We start from the raw sequence: 15,584 nt of genomic DNA, 5'->3' as shown, positions 1-15,584 counted from the left end.
TATTTATTTATGTAGATTCCTTAGGTTTTTGTTTGTAGACCATCATATCATCAGCAAATAATAGCAGTTCTTCCTTTGAATGTTGGTGTCTTTGTTTGTTTTATTTCTCTTAATACAGGAAATACTGGCTAAGACCTGTAATACAGTAGAGAATAGAAGTGGTGAAAGCAGATACCATTGCCTCGTTACCAACTTTAGGAGAAAAGTGTTTAATCTTTTATCATTGAGTATGATGTTAGCTGTAGGACTTTTGTAGATACCCTTTATCAGATTGGGGAAGTTCTTTTGTCAACTGTATCCTTTAATCAGCTCTGAATTTTTATCATGAATGGATGTTGACTTTGGTCAAATCTTTTTTCTGCATCTATTTTGACTTTCTTATGGCTTTTGTTTTTCAGTCTGTTGACATGATGAATTACACTGGTCTATTTTCCAATGTTGAGCCAACATTGCATTCCTAGCATAAACCCTACTTGGGCATAATGTAGTTTCTATTTTTCTGGACTCATTTTATTAATATTTTGTCAAGGATTTTTGAGTTTAGTTTCATGAGACATTTTGGTGTGGAGTATTTTTATCTTGCATTTCTTTTTTAATTTGGTCTTAATGTTAGGGTAATGTTGATATCATAAAATTAGTTGGGAAGTGTTTTTTCCTCTTTTATGTTCTGGAAGAGTTCATGTAGAATTGATATTACACTGTTGGGGGGGGCAAGAATTCCTCTCTTCTTCAAGATCCTTCTATGACTCAAATTGACATGAGACACATTAACAGGAGAAAGTCAAATTTAATAATGTATATATGAGGAGTCCATATAGACATGGAAATTTCAAAGACAATCAAGCAAAATGAGACACATATGTCATCCTTAACCAAGGAAATGGGGTTAGGGGTCTGTGATTTCAAAAGAAAGGAATACAATTCACAGGGTAATAAGGAGAAGAACAGCTGTTTGGTAATTAGATGTTTGTCCTGCCATATAGATTGGTTACTCAGATAAACATGTACCTCTGGTAATAACCCTTATTCTGGCAAGACCCTCCAATTAAGATTCTTCTTCTTTTTTAACTTCTTTTTTAAAATTTATTTTATTTTATTATTTTATTTTTTTAAGTTTATTTATTTATTTTGAGAGAGAGGGAGAAAGGGAGAGAATAGAAGCAAGGGAGGGCCAGAAAGAGAGAGAGGTAGAGAGAATTCCAAGCAAGGTCCGTACTGACAATGTGGAGCCTGATGTGGGGCTCAAAATCACAAACCATGAGACCGTGACCTGAGCTGAAACCAACAGTCAGACTCTTAACCGACTGGGTCACCCAGGCACCTCTTCTTCTTCTTCTTCTTCTTCTTCTTCTTCTTCTTCTTCTCCTTCTCCTTCTCCTTCTCCTTCTCCTTCTCCTCCTCCTCCTCCTCCTCCTCCTCCTCCTTCCTCTCCTTCTCCTTCTTCAATATTTTATTTTTAAGTAATCCCTACACTGATGTGGGGCTGGAACTCATGATGCTGAGATCAAGAGTCTCACTCTCCACTGACTGAGCCAGCCAGGCACCCCTTAATTGGGATTATTATATGTAGTTAAGGTGGCGGGGGGGGTGGGGGGGAGAGGTAAAAGTTTCTCTTGAGCCTTCAGGGTCTTCAATGCCTTCAGCTCAAAATAATCCACATACCAAAGGAGTAGCATATTCTGGGGGTCCTGTTCTGAACCCCTTCAATATCTTCTTTAAATGTTTGGTATAATTCCCTAGGAAAGTCATTTGGACCTATAGTTTCTTTGTGGGAAGGATTTTAACTATGAATATAATTTCTCTAATAGATTAAAAAATTTTAATGTTTATTTTTATTTTTTAAATTTACATCTATTTATTTTTGAGAGAGAGAGAGAGATAGAGTACAAGTGGGGGAGGGGCAGAGAAAGAAGGAGACACAGAATCCAAAACAGGCTGCAGGCTCGGAGCTGTCAGCACAGAGCCCGACGCGGGGCTCGAATTCACAAGCTGTGAGATCATGACCTGAGCCAAAGTTGGACGCTCAACAGACTGAGCCACCCAGGCGCTGTTTATTTATTTTTGAGAGACAGAGAGAGACAGCACAAGCAGAAGATGGGCAGAGAGAGAGGGAAACACAGAATCGGAAGCAGGCTCCAGGCTCTGAGCTGTCAGCACAGAGCCCAACGTGGGGCTCAAACTCACGAGCCATGAGATCATGATCTGAGCTGAAGTCAGATGCTTAACCGACTGAGCCACCCAGGCTCCCCGTTTTAATAGATTTAAGACCATCCAAGTTTTCCCTTTCCTGAGTGAATGTTAGCAAGGAATTTGTCTATTTCATCTAAGTTGTCAAATATATTGTCAGAAAGTTGTTCTTAATATTACATTATTCCTTTTAATGGCTGATAGATCTGCAGTGATAATCCCTCTTTCATTCATAACGTTGGTAATTTGGGTCTCCGTCGTTTTTCTTGGTTAGTATGCCTAACCAATTTCATTGGTCTTTCCAAAGCACCAGCTTTTGGTCTTGTTGATTTTGCTTACTATATTTGTTTTCCCTTTTAATTTTTTTTTTGCCCTTATCTTTATTATTTCCTCCCTTTTATTTACTTTGGGTTTCATTTGCATTTAATTTTCTAATATTATGAAGTGGAAACTTAAATATTCGATTTTAGACCTTTTTTTCTAATATCAGTACTTAATACTGTCAGTTTCCCTTTAAGTACTTACAGATCCCTTTAACTGGATCCTACAAATTTCTAAAGTTTCTTATCATTTTAATTTAGTTTAAAATATTTTCTAATTTCCCTTGTTATTTCTTCTTTGACCTGTGGGTTATTTACAAATGTGCTGTTTATTACCCAAATATTTGAGGATTTTCTTGGTGTCATTCTGTTGCTATTGTCATTCATATTTCTTGCTTCCTGGCCCTTTTATTTGAGGCATCTGTGTGCTGCTTCTGATGCATTGGTACCCTGGGAGAATTCACTTGCTGTTGCCCCAAGCCCTCAGGATGCTATGCTACATTTATTCATTAATTCAGAAAATACTTATTGAAGGCCCTCTATTGCCAAATTCTATTCCAGGCATTGGAGAATTATCAACTGTGAACACAGTAGAGAAGGGCCTTTCATTATAGTGCACAAGCCTGACAGCGATCACGAAAACAAATACAGGAGCCAAACATTCCCAAATGCTTACTACGGTGAAGAAAAAGAAAATGGTGATGTGATAGAGAATGAATAGATGGGTACTTAAGATTGGGTGTACAAGAAAGGCCACTCTGAGAGGGTGTCATTTGACCTGAGGTTTGAATGGCAAAAAAAAGTATCTTCTCGTTGAAAAATCTGGGAGAAGATTGTTTCAAGCTAAGGGAACAGAGAGCGCAAAGGCACTGAAGCAGGTGTGAGTTTGGCTTAACCGGGAACCAAGCAAAAGATCAGAGTGGGTGGAGTACAGAGAATAAGGGAATAAGAGAAGGAATGTGGTCACTGGAGTTAGAGATGACACCCCATAGACTTGGAAGACCAAGGCAAAGATTTTGGTTATAGTTTAAGTCCTACCTAGATGGGGGGTTTGAATAGGGGAGTGACAAGACCTGATTTATGTTTTAAATGGATCACTTTTGCTGCAGCATGGAGCATGGACTGGAGGGAAACAGGAGGGAAAGCAGAAAGGCCATCAGCCCCACTGTGGACTACTGTGGAATAGGTAGGGGAGGCAGGGAGAATGGCTCTCTCCCCAGCTGTCTATTCACTCATTCATTCAGTAGCTCTTTCCTGAGTATCTGTTGGGTGTCAGCAATATGTTAGGCACTGGGTCTACACTGATATATTGTCTTGAGCTGTGCTGCTGCTAAACTTTTAGTCAAATGTCCCTTTTGGTTTCCTGGGTCCTCAAGCAGCGCTGGCTGTGCACGTTGTCTTTCATGAACATTAATCCTATAGGGGCTCACCTGAACCCCATGCACTTTCGTGTGGGCTCACCACTGGGACAAGAAACCATGTAGGATATCTCCTCCCGAGGCACCTTCCGTGGAGCTTCTTACCTCCCTCAGCAAAACACAAGGAATACAAACATGGGGTGCAAAATGGATACAAGGGGAGAAGGAGGCCTTTGACTTTACCTGCCACTAGCCTGGAACCTCACTGAAGGCTGTACATATATTTGTGAGCAACGGGTTCCAGAGGCCTTTCCCACCAGGGGATCACTGAAGGAATTAAAAGTTATAAAGATGACCTCTGTTCCTGGTCTGTTTTCAATAAGGTCAGGCTTTTTATTTTTTAAGATAAACATTTTTTAAGGTAGTGAAACAGCCTCGTTTAGTATAGACAACACTTTTTCAGATTCAATTTGCAACCACAGGGTCTTGTGTGAAATTCTGGGTGTAACCACATTTCTCAAATGCTACAGAATGTGGGCAGTCAGCTTTCTTCAAATGAAACCAAGCACCTAATATACTGTCCTTCACTATCTAACAGTCAGAAGCCTGAGAACAAACTTCCAGTACAGACCTGACTGGCTGGTCAAACTCCTCTAAATCTTCATTGCAGAATACAAAATATCAGGTACGCTTTTTAGTGGAGAGAAAGAGGCTTCAAGTTGTAGGGAAGCAACAGGCAATAGAACAACAATCTAGTAGGTTCTATGTGTCAGGGACCTACTCATTTGGAGTGAACAAAAATAGGAGAATTCTGGCAAAAGTACAGGTGAAAAGTCACTAAAACCAGTTCCAGAAAATTTTTTTCATGGCCATGAGATCCTTATTTCAGAATGTTATTCAGAGACCCAATATACAAAAGAGAGAAAATGGAATCTGTTTTGAAAAGGAGGAGGATAAGTAAGCTTGCCCTATGCCTTCCCATCCCTGGCAGTCTTGGAGACAGTCCTTCAAGAAACCCAGTTTAAAGCCTGTTGATTTAAACTTGATAGAGAACAAAGATTATGTTAATACCTTCCCCCTCACCAAGTTAAACTTTATTTATGGTATATCATATGCTAGACATTTTGCAAACAAAATAATTTACGCACACAGCATTATGCTTGATCCCATGAAATGAGTATTGGTTCATCTATTGTCAAGATGAGGAAACTGAGGTTCAGAGTGGCTAGATCATGTGTCCAAAGTCATTTAGTTGCTACGTGGCAAATTCTTGGCTTCAAACTCAGAGCTGACACCAAAGCTTCTGCTTTTAACCAGTAAACTCTACTGTTTCTCCCTTCTCCCTTCTTCACTTCTCATCAAGAGCAGAAGCATTTCAAGGAATGGTTACAGAAAGGAGATTGGAAAGAGGAAAGGAGGAAGAAAGTAATGTGGAGGAAGCAGAGGGAAGAGTTGAGACTTAGGCTAGCGATAAAGAGGAAATTAGTGTAAAATGATAAAAACCCAAGGAACCAGCTGCTAAGAAAGGAAACTCCATGGAAAATCCAAAGAAAGATAATATCATGAGGAGAGAGTGAAAGAAGAGAGGGGCTCAGATGTAAGGTCACTGGTTACTAGTGACAGAAATGCCAAGATTTCAGTCAGGACCAGACCCTTGGTTTCTATTGCAATTTGATTACTTAGTCATTTAAAACTGGGTTAATGTTAAGCATGGTAGATCAGCACAGGAGCCTGGCCCCAGACACAGAAGTCTTGTAGGCGGACTAGCCAATGGAGCTGGGCAGTCTTTTTGGGCACGTAGCTCATGAGGCTGTATGGTGACCAGCCCCTGGATGGTGGCTTTCCATGACTTCAAACAATCAGTTTGCCTCCATTGACTGATGTTTTAGCTCGGTTGCCGAGATGGTTAGCTGGGTTAGAGTCCTTGGGCCGACTGTGAACTAACCCACGGGACAACCCAGAAGCCAAGAATCTGGCTGTGGGATGTATTGTTCTCCAAAAGAATAAAGTAGGGAAAAGAAACCAGTGAGGAAGCTCTTGGCTTGCTTGAGGTGACTGGTCTCTGCCGTTGTTTGACCCACTTGTGTGGAATCCGTTGCCAATACCAGCAGGATCAACACCATGCAGTACCCAGCTCTTTTGTAGAGTTGGTGACATAGCTCCCACTGCTGATGTTGACTGGACAAGTGGGTGACAGCTGTAGTGGAAGCACCTGTCCCAAGTGCAAGGTTTGGGGACAGAGAACTTCCTAATTCTGTGCCTCAATTTACCTCTCTGAAAGTCCCTAATTATAGTGGACTTCTTCCATACTTCTTCAGGTAAGGGATGTGGAGTCACAAGGCACGAGTGTTGAGAAGCATCTTAAATCTCTGAATAGGAAAGGAAAGAAATCCCCATTGAAGATCTTCTGTATCCCAGGCAATTCATTTGCCTTCTCAGATCAGATTTCCCCCAAACAGTACAATAGGCAGTATTAGCTCCAATATAGGAGATACTTAGAGGTTTCTGAGATTCAGAGGGATTGTTCTGTCCAATTTTTTTCTAATCCTTTTTGTATCCCTTTCTCCTTGAGGTGCCCTGCATCTCTTGTGGGCATCTAGTGTTGTAATCCTTTTAGATGCTTAGCCCCAACCAAAGGGCACTAGGATAGGTATCGAAAGGCAGGACCCTGGCCTTGGCTGGGCCCACTTCATGGGCCAAGAAGATAACATGGCTATGGAAGGCAGGTAGGAAAAGAATAACAGGCAGAAGTGGGTAATTCAATGAAAAGTGCATATGAAGACCTTCAGCTGCAAGAAAAACACACCACAACAATAAAAAAGGATAAATAAAGCCAGAGCTTTTGGATTTGCAGCCTCCTGACTAGATCACCTCTTAGGTCCTTTTGAGCTCCAATATTTAAACGTTTTGCCTCCCATCAAAACTAGCACACCCTTCATCTATTCTCTTCAGGTTCTGCTTTCTGTTGGTTGGAGTGGGTGGTGGCAATGAGCTAATCAGATAAGCTAACCTCTGCTAATGGGTACATTAGCTAATGGGCAACTCCTCCCATGACTTAATGCCATAGTTGGGTTAAATTACATCCCTTCTGATCTTGCCCTGGGGGATTGACAAATAGTGGGAATTCACGTTTCCATGCCCAGTATCCCTGCAACTACACCCTAGGGGCAGCACCAGCATGAGGCTGGACAGGAATGGGCACATGACCCAGGCTCCAACCACAGCATCAGTAAGATGTCCAGAGCCTAATGACCAGACTAAAACCTCTGGGTTTTGTATTATGTGGTGGCCCCACAGTGGGTGGGAGGTCGCAAGGCATGGGGGACAGGGAGGAGAACCATGACAATCTTAAGGCCGTTTAAATATTTTGTTGATCACATTTTAAACTCCTAATAAACATATAAATATTTTTAAGTTAAAAAAATACATTTGTGGTAAAAAAAATACCTAGAAAGGTATAAAGAGTGAAAGTTTTCTGCCCCTCAAACTTAGTCCTTCTCCCTAAAGGAACTACTACTGTTAATTTCCTTTTTAAAAAACTATTTGTTTCGTTTATTTATTTATTTTGAGAGAGAGAGAGAGAGAGAGAGAACAAGCAGATGGGGGCAGAGAGAAGGAAAGACAGAATCTTAAGCAGGTTCTGTGTCATTAGCCCAGGGCCTGATATGGGGCTTGAACTCATGAACTGTGAGATCACGATCGGAGCCAAGATCAAGGGTCAGATGCTTAACTGACTGAGCCACCCAGGCACCCCTGTTAATTTCTTATAAATATCTAAACCTATAAGCTTGACTATTCTATCCTCAGAGAACCAGCCAATCAAGCAACCAACCTCATCTTCTTTGGCTTTTGCCACCCCCTGGGCTACAAATTGCAAACGTGTGGTCTTGTTCGTATATATTTTGTCTTCCATACTCTTTACTTTTTCTCTCCACTCCTGTAAAACCCCTACCTTATTTTCACTTTTCCATTCAGAAAGCCTTTTATCAGTGGCTTACATTTAAGTGTAGAAAAGATTGTAACAAATATAAAATGTGGGATCTAAACAGCATTTTTCATAATTGTGGAAGCTAAGGCCCCAGAAAAAAATGAATGCATGCACTGTCTTGGGTTTGTATAATGTTTTACTGTTTATAAGGGTTTCTTATTCATTGTTGTATATGACCATCTCACCAGCTCCCCTAGGGAAATAGGCAGTGTTTTTTCCACTGTGCCAATGAAGAAATCGAGGCTTCCAGAGTTTGGTATTGGGATACCCACAGCCAGTGCAGCCACTGTCCTCGGGGCATGGGTGTGGTGAGCCATACATCTCACTGGCATCACCAGCCCTGTGGCAGGGTTCCGCGTGTGGTAAGGAGAGGGTGGAGATGTAATTCTTCAACTTGCAATACTTGGGAGTCTGGCTGTCTTGCATAAGTCGACAGCCAGCTCTGGCTCGGGTGCTCTGCTGACTTCACTTTCCATGTTTAATTTGGCTCCTGGCCCTGGGTTTCCCAGGCGTGGATATGGCAACACCACTGTGCAAAGCAGAGGAGCAGCGGAGCTCCTGGCACTCAGCCAGCATTGCCCTCCCAGACGCGGGCAGGTTGGATGCTGGGCTGATCCCTACCAGTGCCTGCGCCTCACATGCTGGGGCCAGCTCTGTGCTGTCACCAGGACCGCAGGGTCTTTCTTTTTTTCTGCTCCACCTTTTTTTCTTGGGATTGCTTGGTCAGAAAGTGGCTATTGGAGAGCCAGACTTCATATCTCAGGCAGGAAGATGGAGAGAGGGGAAAATACAAGTGGGTGCATGTTGACTGAGTATATACTCTTTGAATCACTTTCCTGGAAGCTTGTCACTAAGGTATTGACTTACGCTTCATCACCCATCCTATCTGCAAAGGTGGCTGGGGAGGTGTTGTTTGTTTAGTTGTTTCTTTTCTTAAAAGGGCCCAGTGCTACCTCCACCAATATAGTCTTAGTTATTATGAAAGGGGGGGGAGAAGGGGTATTGGGTAGATTACTAACAGCCTCAGCTAAGCTGGGCAATTTTAGCACATGGTCATGCATTCTACTGAATGTGTGGATTAGCTAAATAATTAAACCACTCTGTGCCTTGATTTTTCTCACCTTGCAAATGGACTTAATAATAACACCTCCCTTGCAGTGACTCAATTTTATAGGACTGTTATGAATATTCAATGAGAAAATGTATGTGAAGGCTCAGCTGTAGGAGGCACACTGTTGGAACCTGTACATGTTAGTCAAGATGGTGAGCACAACAGATAGTGAGGATCCAGATCCTGAAGTCAGACTGCCTGGGTTTGTATCCTGCCTCCAGCACTTTCTGCTCAGTCGTGGGCCTGTGTATTTCAGTGGTAAAATAGGATGATAGAATCTCTTTCTTTGACTTGCTATCAGATTGAAAGATCCACGTAGAATGCTTAATAGAGTGTGTGGTGTATCAGAAATGCTCAAAGAATGTTATTCATTATGATTACGGAAGCACAGAGAAGGGGCATGTAGCACAGACTCAGGCAGGGAGGGCTTCCGCGGTGGGTGGTATCTGGGTTGTATTGTAGCAGGTGTACAGGAGAAAGCCCAGTGAAGAAGGTGGGGAGCATGGCACAAGCAGAGTGGGCAGCGAGGCGGTGTGAAGGGTCCTGTGTGCCTGGGCTCCAAGGTCAGGTGGGAAGTGGGATGAGTTGAGATGGAGAGGAAGGCTGTGTTTAGGACGTGGAAAGCTTGAATGCTGTCATGAGGAACTGAGAGGCCTGGGGGGGATCCTGGCCTCCTGCCCCATCTCCTGGAGGTGGTTTCTGAATGTGGACAAGATCATATTCCCAGATGAGGAATTAGCTGATTTGAACTGCGCGTGGTTTATTGGCATCTGTAAACTGCTACCTGTTAACCAAAGGCTCAAGCCCTGGCCAGGCTCCTCTGGGAAGGGGCCACTAATCACCTAATGATTTCCACTTTGGCAGAGAAGGAAATGCTAATAGCTGGAGGCTGATCTTACGACTGGAAGAGAGCAAGGCTGCTGTAAGTTCTCACAGGCATATAAAAACAAGTTGACTGTAGGTTCCAACAGAGCTTGATTACCCATTAGCTGATGAGAACAGATTTGTTTGTCAGATTCCCCAAGAAATTAAGTTGTGGGCCAGAGAGGTAGATTCTGAAGTGGGAGGAGAAGGAGGAGTTGCCGGGGATACAGGGGCGCATTGTAGTTCAGGGACCATCGGGACAGTAAAGGGGAGGCTGGCTCCTTCGCTGTGAGGCTGAGTAGAAAGAGCCCTTGGCAGGAGTCCACAGACATGGGGGGGCGGTCTCATCTCTGTCCCTGGGTTTCCAGAAACAATGCATAGTATTCTGTACAACACGGATAATAACACTTCCTGGACTGGCTTTACTAGGCTGTTTGAGGATCACATGAGAAAATGTATGCCTGCGAAGACACTGTGTAAGGTGCACCTAGAATAAACCACAGTCTCTGCCCCAATCTTCGGGGCCTTCTGACGGATTATAGAATACACCGGTTTCTTTCCCACCTTTGTCTATTGACATGTGCTCCTTTTCTGCTTAGAACATTCTACCAGGTTTTCTAGGGCTTGTTCTGCCTCACCTCAGCTTATAAACCGCTTCTTCAGAAACGCAAGAGCATTGAAAGCCTGCACTCCGCTCTGGGCCTTTACTGTCCAAGACAGCAAGTGGTTAAATCCAGGCTTCCAAGCAGGACTCTTGGGTTCAAATTCAACTCTGAAATACACCAGTTGTTTGACCTTGGGCAGTCACCTAACCTGTCTGTGCCTCACTTCCCACATCTATAAGATGAAATATTAATACGGGTATCCCCCACTTTCGAAAGTTGAAGTTCACTTCACTTTTACAAAAGACCTATATTAGTACCTGTTTTCACCAACTAAAAGGAATCTCAAGAGGATTTTCACTTTTATAAAAAAAGCCATTAACGAACTAACAAAGGTCTTTTGTGAAAGCAAAGTGGTGTAATGCAAACTTTCAGAAAGGGGCGGATGCCCTTGACTTCATGCCATTTCATAGGAATGTTCGACTTTCAGATAGTGTGGGAAACCTGTAATATCTATTTCACCAAGTGATGTGGACAAAGGATGACTTTAATAGATGTCAGCTATTATTTTACTGTTCATCAGAGAGCTCTATTTCCTTTCTAGAACTAACCATATCTATGATTAATTTATTGTAAGTATATTTATTATCTGACACCCGTAATGGGATCTTTGTAAGAGCAGCGACCCAGTCTTTCTCATCCATTCTTTTTTTTTTTTAAGGTTGTTTATATTTTGAGAGAAAGAGAGAGAGCACGAGGGAGGCAGAGAGAAAGGGAGAGACAGAATCCCAAGTAGGCTCCCTGCTTTCAGCGCAGAGCCTGACATGGGGCTCAAACTCAGAAACCATGAGATCATGACCTGGGCCAAAATCAGGAGTTAGATGCTTAACCAGTTGAGCTACCTAGGGCCTCTCTCATCCATTCTTATGTACCATGTGCATAGCACGGTGCCTGGCACCTAGCACATGCTCAAGAAATAGTTGTTGGACAAGGAGTGTACTGAAGGAATACTTCCCAGAACTGAGCCCAGCGGGTGACTGAGACAGTCCTGGGACCGGCCACAGAGCTTGTCAGATGGCCCTGCTCTGTATTTCATTCTCCTTGTGCAGGGCTTTCGCTTATATAATGAAACAGCAGTGAAACCCCACGACACCTGAGGGCTTCCCCTCCCGCTAGCCCAGTATCTGACCACAAAAAAGGGGAAGAAAAAATAAGAGGAAAAGAGCAGCCTCAAACCACATGCTTCTTGGGACAGAAGAGTGAGCTGTCTTTTTCCCAGAGTCACGTGAGTTTATTGCAGCAGACTGGGGGTATGTTTCGTCGTGCCCAAGAACAACCAACAGATGAAGCGTCAGATGCCCTGGCCTTGGTGTCAGCAGTCGAGACTTTTTCCAGCTCTGCCCCCGAGTTGCTGTGCAAGCTCCATCAGGTCACTTTACCTCTCTGGATCTCTTCAGTCCTCATCTACAAATGGAAGGGATTGGAATAGATGATTAAAGGAGAGTGGCCATACAGTATTGGCTTGGCCTATAGATCCGGTATAATTATTAGTGATAACTTCTTTCGTTCTCTAAGTGACCTAGACCACCTGATAAATTATAAGATCAGTTTGATTTGTCTCTTCCAGTTATAATATTTTGCCTTCAAAAAAATGTGTTTTATTGCCTGCCCCTGCCTCTGCCCCACCCCCAGATTCATGCTCTGCCTCACCTCGGGACCCAAGACGCTGACCTCCAAGGACATTGTCACTTGGATGCCTCTGCTCCCTGGTTTCCAGTGAGGATTGGCAATGGGAGGTATCAGCAGATGGGCGTGTGGGAAAAGAGACGTAGGGGCATGAATCCTCTGCTGCCCCCTTCACTGCAACCTTGGAAGTGGCTGCTGCCTACACCCACATCTTTCCTGGGCCTGATCTCTGTGAACCTCACCCTTGCCTGGCTCCTTCAGGCCTAGGGATGAGGGGTGGTAAGGGCTTCCCTGGGTGTGTTGCCTTTCCCAGCTGCTTCCTTAACTCTGCCCACACCTCGGTAGATAGTCCCTCATTGAATTCCTTCCAGCCAACTGTTTTGAGTGTGCTGCCTATTTCCTGCCTCACTTGAACAAATACAGATTCTTTAACACTCAGATCCAGTCTCCATCTGGGGCACGGAGCTCTTTAACACAGGGAAACCTAAATCCAAACATGGGCAGCTACACTGATGGACCTTATTTTCTAGGATGCTAGAGCTGTGGACTGACTTATACCTGGTGAATGAATGAAGGGGAGGGGACATGATCATGACCGTCGAGCCAAATGCCATTTAGTGCCACTTTAGCAGCATAAAAATAAAATGAAACTTACAATACATGCCTGACACATAACAGGCATTCGAGAAATGTGCATTGAATAAGATTTCCACCCCCCAATTTTATTAAGAACATTTTCAACAACACAGAAGATTGCACAACTTGCACAGTGAACACCTACATACTCACGTCTAGATGTTAGTATATTTGCTTTATCACACATCCATCCAACCATCTAATCCTCCGTCCATCTATCAATCCATTCTATCTTTTTTATATTTTAAAGTGAATTGTAAACACAGTATGCTTTTCTCCTAAACAGTTCAGCAAAATAGTCATTTTTTTTTCATTGCAAAGGCAATTGAAGCTAATTGTAAAACTTTTTGACAATATAGGAGGTATGAAGTGAAAAGAAAATCTCTCTCTTCTATCTCCAGTCTTGTTCTCCAGGCATGACTGCTCATAAGTATAATTCCAAATATATAATTGGAACTATATATATATATACATATACATATATATATATATGATATTTTACCAAACAAGAATTATAGCATACTTATTGTTTTGCAGCTTGCTTGAAAAAATCAATCACACCTTGAAGTCATTATCTCCCATCAGTAATTTCACTTTCTCTTAACTCTTTTCAATGGCTGTAGAATTTTCCATATTTTTTTACTTAACCATTTCATACTGATGGACATTCACACTGTTTCTACTTTTTTGATATGGTAAACAATGGTGCAGTGAAATATTCTTATGTATTTCTTCAATATAGTATTTATTAAGCACCAAGTACGTGTTAGGCATCGTTCTATGCTCTGGGGATAGTGGGGGTAATGAGACAGATAAGATCTCTGTGTGGAAATTACATTCTCGTGAGGGAGACAGATTATAAACTGGAAAACAACAATGAAATTTTAACTAGTTATGGAGAAAAACAGAACAATATGGTAGATGGGGATAGCAGGTACTACTCCACAAAGGGTGGTCTGGGAAGGCTTCTTTGAGAAAGTCACATTTAAAAATTAAAAAAAAAATTTTTTTTAATGTTTATTTATGTTTTGAGAGAGAGACAGAGCGTGAGCAGGAGAGGGGCAGAGAGAGAAAGTGGGAGACACAGAATCCAAAACAGGCTCCAGCTTCGAGCTGTCAGCACAGAGCCTGACGTGGGGCTCAAACTCTTGAACTACGAGATCATGACCTGAGCCCGCGTCAGACGCTCAACCAACTCAGCATCCCAGGCACTCCAAGAAAGTCACATCTGAGCTGAGACCTGAGTGATGAGGAGGTGCCCGTTATGCAAGTCCCAGGGTAAAGGCACAGCAAATGCAAAGCCCCTGAGGTGGGAACAAGCTTCCAGCTTGGTGTGTTTGAAGAATAGAAACAGCCAGTATGACTGAAGTATAGCAAATGGTTGGAAATGCAGTTAGTACGGTAGGTAGGGGCCAGATCTTCTAGGGTCAAGAAGTTTGAGTTTAATCCTTAGTGCAGTACATCCGATTACATTTTAGTCACTGGGAAGTCATAAAATAAAACTAGCTTCGTCTGACCTGTGTAGAATGGAATGTGAGACACGTTTCATGTGTTCGGTTAGCTGCAGCATCGAAAGCCAGAGTTTCGCCCAGGCTGTGTGTGAAGCCTCCTGGAAATTGAATGAATGTCAGGGTCCGACAGATGTGTGTTCAAACTCCGGATCCACTGGTACATATCCGAAGGTGAAAGTAGGGTCCCAAAGATATGTGTACACCCATGTTTATAGCACTATTATTCACAGTAGTCAAAAAAAGGAAGCAAACCAAGTGTTTATCAAGAAGAGTGGGTGGGCAAAATGTGGTATATGCGCACAATGGAGTATTATCCAGCCTTAAAAATAAAGGAGACTCGGACACATGCTACACTGTGCGTGAGCCTTGAGGATAATCCGGTAAGTGCAATAAGTCAGGCACAAAAAAATACTGTACGGTTCCACCTTACATGGAGTATCTAGAATAGTGAAATTCATAGAAACAGAAAGTAGAGTGGCGGTTGCAAGGGCTGGGGAGAGGGAGGCATGGGGAATTGTTTAATGGGTATGGAGTTTCACTTTTGCAAGGTGAAAAGAATTCTGGAGATGAGTTGCACAATAATGTGAATGTACTTAATACTACTGAACAGTGTGTATGCTTTAAAATGGTAACTTTTATGTAATGTGTATTTTACGATTAAAATTTTAACAAAAATTCCAGCTCCATCACTTAGGAGCATTGTGACTTGGCCAATTAGTCCCTCTGAGCCTCAGTTTTTGCATCGGTAAAAGGGAGGCAGTAATACCTCCTAGCTCTTGTGGAGACAGGCTCAAATGCTGTCTCATTCCAGTCTCGCTTTGCAGAATTTAGAAGGCTTCCCAGCCCCTCCCCAGGCAGCTGAAAGACCCCTTCAGTGAATTTCAACTGAGTTGCCCTTGTACTAATACTTGTGGATGCTCAGTGAATACTTGTTGACAGACTTGCTGACTGAATCCACTTGTGTAGACATGATCCAGAAGGAGACATATGTGTCAGAAGCTGTGTCTGGTCCATAGTTGGCATCCCATAAATATTTATGGAACAGGTGAATGAACAAAGTGGATGATATGCTTGGCCGTGACTGTAAAACAATCTGCCTGTTCCAAAACATAAACAAGATTTTTTTTTTTCTCATCTGTAACATCATCATTGCTTCAGAAAATAAAGTGACTGAGGGGCGCCTGGGTGACTCAGTCGGTTAGGCGTCTGTCTTTGGCTCAGGTCATGATCTCATAGTTCGTGAGTTCGAGCCTCGTGTTGGGCTCTGTGCTGACAGCTCAGGGCCTGGAGCCTGCTTTGGATTCTGTGTCTCCTCTGTCTC

The sequence above is a fragment of the Lynx canadensis genome, chromosome A1 (assembly GCF_007474595.2).
Source record: "Lynx canadensis isolate LIC74 chromosome A1, mLynCan4.pri.v2, whole genome shotgun sequence".
Taxonomy (NCBI): Eukaryota; Metazoa; Chordata; class Mammalia; order Carnivora; family Felidae; genus Lynx; species Lynx canadensis.
The sequence above is the reverse complement of the archived record's forward strand: the minus strand, read 5'-3'. Positions refer to the sequence as shown.